Genomic DNA, 7,789 nt, shown 5'->3' with positions numbered 1-7,789 from the left:
CTCCCCCCATGGCTCTCCACTCCATAGCCTTCCTCTCCACTTCGTAGCTCTTCTATAGCACTCCACTCCACAGCCCTCCTCTCCACTCCGTAGCTCTCCTGCAGCACTCCACTCCATAGCTCTCCTCTCCACTCTGTAGCTCTCATGAAGCTCTCCATTCCATAGCTCTTCACGCCATAGCTCACCTCTCCACTCCGTGCCTCTACTACAGCTCTCCACTCTTGCTTAAGGCCAGCTTTATTTCCCTTGACATGGAGCTATGTGAATTACAAACCTCCCATCCACAACAAGATTTTCAAGTTCGGAAATGGTTTCTCTACATGTTCAGTTTTGCCAAAGGACTTTGCACCCTCAAAGCATCATTACTTGAAAACTACACAACAACGCCGTGCTGCAAGTCACACCAATGTGGACCTTTGGGTGCATGGTTGGCTCTACCGTAATGCCAACAATGTGTACCCAACATTCAATAGCATTGCTTCATTCTTACAATATGTAGGTACAGGGGAGCAAGGTCTTCTTGGATACTACAAGCGATTGTCGACTATTGGAGCTGATAGTGCACAATGGTCTTTGCATCAATGTCAACTTCTTTCCCATACCACTAGTGGATTGCACGAAAGGATCTTTCATGCAGAGGAGGAAGTGGAAACTCTTAAGCTACAGGTGGAAGAGAAGTATGCGAAGATTGTGAAGCTTGAAGATAAGATCCTTCATCTAGAAGAGACGCCCTTAAATGCGAGGGAACGTAAGAAGAGCTTCAACGCCATAAAGACTTTAGCACTCACAGGTGGTGCTAGAAAAAGAAGGGTTACAGCTACAAGGTAGATTTTGCTACGCTCCAATCTGTCCATTCTTGTAGGAGTTCTGTAATAATGTTTTTGTTCATTCTTGTAGGAATTTTATCCAAGAGTTGTGTGGTGGCCACAGCCAGGAGGATCGCATCCATTTGTGCCTCAAGAAATCGTATGTTGTAGCCCTTTTACAAGCACCAAATGCTGAACATTTAAACAATGCTGTCACGAAGGAGGTGATGCAAAAGTTTTCAAAACTTGTGAGCGACGTTGATGTACAAAAGGCTTGTGATGAAGTTGGAATTAGTACTAAGAGATACATTTCCTTATATCGTCTCCTTAAGGATGCTTTAAGGGAAAGAGGAATTACTGAGAATGTTTTTCCTATACCACTTAAGGTCAATCTTGGTAAGAAGGACTCGAACGAAGACGTGTACTTTCGAATAGGAGGCTATTTGCACATAGAGGAGATAATGCCTTCATCCATCTTTAGCAAGAGGCCCAAAGGAGTTAAGAAACGTACCAATGAAAGCGTAGGTGCAGACAGGGTGGGAAAGGCATTTCCTTACTTAATGTCAAATAATATTTTTGCTGATTTGAGAAGGCTTCAAATGGCAATGATACATTTTTATGGTGTACCACCTAATGGTGAGGCTACAATAATGCAGTCTTTTTTTTTTCAATTATGGTTTTCCTTATGTTATTTTGGACATCTTCTAGTGCTAAGCTCAAAGTTGGTGTTTGTGCTCAAGCTAGACGAGTGTCAAATTTTGAAGAAACAAAGATTAGAAAGGATAAGTATTACCCTCATGAACAAGGCATTATTTCATGCAATACCTACAGCTATGAATGAGGATTGTGCACCATCTTTTAGTGTGAAGTCGAAGAAAGAAATTTGGTGGCTTGGTGCTATTGAGGTTCCGAAGGAGACCCATGGAGTGCTTGCTTGGATTTTTGAACGCATTCCGTGGATATCAGATGTTAGTAAGGCACAACTAGTTGGGGAAAAACTCCAAGTAGATAGCATAGGGGAGTTTGAAGTTGACTGGCACTTAGGTGGTGATTTTAAAACAATCAAGTGCATTATAAGGTGCAAACAAGGGGTAGGAGCTCTGTATCCTTGTCCATTTTGCATTAAGTGCTATAAGGGGAATGCAAGCAAGATCGCAATGGTTTGACGAAATAGAAGAAGATGACAATTCACAAATTACATGTGTGTGGGAGAATTTGGTTCTACAATATCCTATGCTGAAGGAGCCCAATCGTGCCGCAAAAGAAAGTGAATGGAACCCTATAATTAACTTCCCTCTCAAAAATGTGCATGTTTGCACACTTCATGTTTTTATGTGCATCTTTGATCGTTTATTAAAGCTTCATATTGATTATGCCTTTACAATGAAGCCTATGGAGAGGTCGTTTGATGCAATCTCAAAAGTGAAAGGGCTTTTAAATTCAATAGTTTTTCATGGGACCAACACCTCCATTGTTGTAGAGAAGAACATGCAAGCGCTCAGGAAGTTGCCCAACTAGTGTCCAGATTGGTTGGCTTGAAATTGTCCATAATGTAAAATGTTTGCGTTGTATTTTCCAAAAACTTGCAAAACTTGTCAAATCGGTGACGTCCATAAGACAGCGAGATTTGGCCAGACAGCAGGCTTGCAGGGCTAAATCTCGCTGCATTGTGGACACATAGAGAATTGCATGAAATGTCAATGACAGGGCATAGCTAGAACCAAAAAAGCTATTATATGTTATTATTTGGACAAGTTTTTTTCAATGTACAAAATCAACTTTCAAACAGTTTGCCTTGTCACTGAATATGAACAAAACAATAAATTGAAATTTGCAAAAGACCATGGAGAATATAGATAATTTTCATTTAAAAGCTTGTACATCAGGCTTAACGATCTTTTGACAGAAGGGGCTTTGTGACCTCTCTACGACGTTCTATAGTGTTGAGTAGAATGAATGTAAGTATAGAAGCAGCCATAGCTTGGGCACTTCCAACCCCCAGAGCTTGACAAAGAGCTATGCGTGTCATGACCTTGCCGCGGTAGCCAATGCCAAAAGTGGAAATTGGGTTGTGGCCATTCCGGACTCAGTAATGAAGGTTTATCAACAACAATGAGCTTACCATATCCATTCTTCGAGGGCGGCACTACATACGTGTGTGAGCAGAAGAAGATTCTACGTTGCAACAGAATCGAAGGCGGCAAGTTGGGAAGCATCATAACACCAATGTCTGGATGAAGAGCATTGAAGGTTCCTATGAGACTCTTAATTGGTTGCTCCTCAACAAGGTCGGATGGGAATATATCTATGGCAACACCAAAAACTATCAAATAAAAAACAAATAACAACCGTTTACAATCAGCAAACCAACAATGTTTTACGACTTACAATGTATTGGGAAATCTCTTGAGCTTCCATTCCTCAAGCGCATGGGATGCCAAGAGTACACATGTTAAACAATGGCCACTGTGCCATTGACTCTATGGTTCTTGAAACCAAAAAGTCTCCCCTTCCAATGTTCGTCAAGGTTTCCACTATTTTGAACTCAATGAGGCTCGATAGCTGCAGGTTGCATGAAGATCCAAGCTCCTTTAGAAAACACATGCGGCACGCATTCCCCATCAAAATCCCTAGTGTTATGCAAGCAAACCGCCTCTATCTCATCCTTCGGCTTCCTTGAAGTGGAAGGGGTTGACATGGTAGCGCCAAAAGAAGAAGAGTCGTGGTGTTAGAGAGAGAGGCTTGTTGCTTTAGGAATGAAATGAGAAGGAATGGTTGAATGGGAAAAAAAAAGGAGAAGAAGTAGTTCAAATGGATGGTGTGGATGAAAGGGGGAAACAGGTCATGCAGCTATGGAAAGCTTCTATTTGTGATGCAGCTATGGAAACCTTGGTACGAGGGGGAGAAGTGGCTAATGGGGAGCAAGGGGAGAAGAAGTAGTTCAAAGGGATGGTGTGGATGAAAGGGGGAGACAAGTGGTGTAGCTATGGAAAGCTTCCTCATGTGCTGCAACTATAGAAAGCTTGGAGGCAGAATGAGAAAGAGAAGAAAGAAGAGGTAGAATAGAGGGTACTGCTGAGAAATGCAGACTTTGGTCCAGCTCTCCCGGCCACTTACGCATTTCCAAAATTCTCAGCCAGCTCTCCCGGCCTCATTACATCAGCCTTATATACAGCTCTCCCGGCCTCATCATATTAGCCCAGCTCTCCCGGCCACTTACGCATTTCCAAAATTCTCACCCAGCCCAGCCCTGATCACGCCTCTGCATCACTGCAACTACTCCTCTTAACAGTATGTCACCCAAGCAGCTTGTGGCTGGCCTGCAGCTAGCGCTATTGCTGCTCGGGTTGGCCACACACCTGCGTCCAGCTGACCCTGCTGTTGACGAGGACCCTTTGCAAGACTTCGCGTGGCCCTCAACCCCGACGAGCTGCAGGAGCTCCAACTCACCCTCAACATCAACGGCCTACCCTGCAAGCCTGCTGCTGCCGTGCAATCCTCCGACTTCGCTTCCCAACTGCTCCGCAATGCCACCAACTTCACCGGAAACCTCGGCTCCGCTGTCAACCTCGTCAGCGCCGCCAACTTTGGCGCCCTCAACACGCAAGGTCTTTCCATTGCCCGCATCGACTACAGGCCCCGCGGCATCAACCCGCCGCACGTGCATCCTCGTGCCACCAAAGTCCTCTTCCTCGCCCAAGGCACACTGCTCGTCGGATTCGTCACCACCTCCACCCAACCAACCGCAACCAGTTCTTCTACCAAACCATCTATGCTGGCGATCTCTTTGTATTTTCCCGTGGCCTCGTCCACTTCCAGTTCAACCCAGACAAATCCAAGCCTGCTCTTGCCATCGCCGCCCTCAATAGCCAAGCCCTGTTGCCTCCGAACTCGTCGTTGCCCTCTTCGCCTCCAACCTGCCTCTCCCCGAGGAGGTGCTCAAGACCACTCTTGGCATTGATGACGATGAAGTGCGCCGCCTCATCGCCAGCGTCCAAAACACCCTCAACTAGGACGCTAGGCCCGTTGCATGCTATCTCATTGTGCATATAGCTTGGTGGATCAACACCCCCCTACTAGTTCTTAGGAATCAAAAGACCCACACAATCAACCTCCCAACACGATACGACACTTAACCAACATTGAATTCCTTGTAGTGCCAATGGCACTTGTCTTCTAGTGTTTGTAGTTAGTCCCATGCGTCCTAACAAATTTGTATCACCTCCAAGGCATCCCCCTGAAAGGTACAATGAAATAAAAAAAGAATTACCTATTCTATTCTAATTCTATAATATCATCTTCTCTTTTAGTTACTCATGCCTTCAAAATTGTACATTAGGCCATTCTCACATAATTAATTGCAAACTTTATTGTGGCCAGCAACAAATTTTGTGCTTTGCTCATTCCTACATCATGATCATGAGTTAACCGGATGTAAGCACTTATGACATGGGTGAAAGTGGACTTGACAAAACAGCAAAGGGGGGGGGGGGGGGGGGGGGGGGATGCAATGAGGCCTCCATCTAGACACATGTGACCTTTGGTATGGTGCCTTGATGGGATGGACTAAGAATGTATAGGCTACAAAGGTTTTGTATGGGAATGTGGAGATACCTATGCATGCTTTGCTTGCATTTTCAATAATATGGAGACATAATTCAATATACTCCTCTTGTCTTCATTCTTTTTCTCTTTTTTTTTTGTTTGAGAAGGGTGAGGACAACAACAATTAATCCATAACCTAAACGATTATTCTCATACATAATGGAGAGATCCATTACCTAGTTTTACATTGTTTTCTTTTCTAGCTATATAATTAAAGTACTTGACAAAAAGGATGGCATTCAACACTTGGTTAGCTATCTAGATTTGATAGGTGCTTGTTTAACACTTGGTTGGGTTGTTGGAATTGTTTGTCTGCTGCAATTAAACAAGCTACTTGGTTGGGTAATTGGAATCTTTTATCTCTTGTAAAGCAAGAAACTATCAAAATTTGATACAATTGGATAGCTTCTTATCCATAAAGTTGGCTTTATGGGTTGAGAAGAAATTTACATCCTTGGGGCTATAAATTCTAGTACACCTTAAACCTTGTGCTTTGTAAAGATTTTGGAAGCTGAACTATGCATATGGTGTTTTATTGTGCTAGATATCTTGTTTATTTGTTTTACACTTGTTATCATAGGGACCGTTCATATAAATTTCATATAGTCTATGAGATAAATTTCATAGAGACTATTCACATAAATTTCAAATTGTGGCCTGAATATAAAACAATTGTATGCTTCTTTAATGCCAAATTTAGAATTCTAACCATTTTTGTAACACATCATACTTATTTTTAATTCAAAGATGCTAGAACTTGTGGACAATTTTATTACCACAACATGATTTTGTCTTCACTTTTATTGCACCTAAGACCTTGTACACATTATCATACTACATAGATTTCTTTCAAGATCAGGATGTACTTGACACTACACCTAGGAGCACGAGTCTTTCATAATGGTATCTGGAAGGTCATTGAATGTGTAGCCTTTAGAAGTGTCAGAATATCCAATGAAGGTAAGTTTAAGACCAGGAGCATCAAGCTTCATAATTTGTGTCTCTTTTGGAACATGAATATAAGCATTACATCCGAAGGTTAAAAAAATGAGAGATAGAAGGAATTTCACTTGTCCATGTTGTGATGGATATCTCACCAAAAGGAGTTGTAGTAGAAAGATGATTCTAAACAAACTTCACTTATCAAGGAAAATGTTGTCTTCATTGTTGTAATATTTTTAACTTTTGGAACATGTGCTGAGATGCGGGCTTTGTTACATTTTGTGTGAAACCCCTTGCCATACCATGTGCTTATATATAATCTATGTAGTAATATTAACCCATGAAAATTTGATGTGAAAAGTCTATTCGAGCTTAAGAGATGGACTGCTTAGAATCTGTCACCCTTTTTATGTTGTGCATGTGTGCGATCTATTGATCTCTCTCTCTCTCTCTCTGGCTCTACAAAAGACCATGTTTTGTATACATAACTATAGTGCAATAATGTATTCTCTCTTTGACCAAAATTCTCCTTCATTAACTTTTTTTATATAGTTAAGCTCTCTACATACGTAGTTAAGCTTTTACCTTCCTAGTGCAACAAAAAACTTTGATATAAGTAGTACTATCAAAATCAAGGGAAGTGTCTCCTTCACTTATCACTCCCAATCTCACACCTCCTCTTGGTCTAGATTAGATAGAATTATGTATGTTTTGGGATTGAAATGGATTCCATCCTATGCTAATATTTTTGTTGGTATTCAAATGCCATTTTTTTAATCTCTTTTCCTTTATTTTGACTTTATCTGATGCAATTGATGTGCAAGTGCTTTAAACGACTTGATAAAGTTTCTCATTGACTCACCTTCCTCATGTTCGGCCTTTTAAGTTGAGATGCTACACCCTAAAGCACACTTTCTCATATATACTCCTTCAGGAACAATCTCTAAAGAGTAGGGTAAATCGTTTTCTTTTCCATACTCAAGGTCATATACCAATTCTCAGACTTCCCACTCGAAGTCAATCTTAAAGCATTGCGCAGGTTATGTAGTTTGTTGTGTTCTCCTAGGGACTCGCATACTCGTTCAAATACTTTGATGTTCTTTCGAGCATCTTCGTCCCCATTGAATTTTTGCATAATCTTTTGCAAATTGTACCCCTTTACTCCTAGGCTCTCTCTCAAGCGCACGACACATATATGTGAAGAAAATTCTTCCAAATCACAAATGTGAGGAGGTATGGTCTGTGGAGGCACTCCTAGAATCATATGTGGACGGGGGCAATTACAAGGCAATCATATATATGTAGTGGACGTAGGATATGGAATATGAATTGGCATAGGCCCACTGGCATAAGGGCTCGAGATGGCACTCGTGGAGCATATACTATGTGTACAATCGGAGGTGTAGGAGCCATGTGTGCATAAGTGGCTACATGCA

The sequence above is a fragment of the Adiantum capillus-veneris genome, chromosome 13, assembly GCF_014529385.1.
Source record: "Adiantum capillus-veneris isolate H3 chromosome 13, ASM1452938v2, whole genome shotgun sequence".
Lineage (NCBI taxonomy): Eukaryota > Viridiplantae > Streptophyta > Polypodiopsida > Polypodiales > Pteridaceae > Adiantum > Adiantum capillus-veneris.
This window is presented reverse-complemented; position numbering follows the sequence as displayed.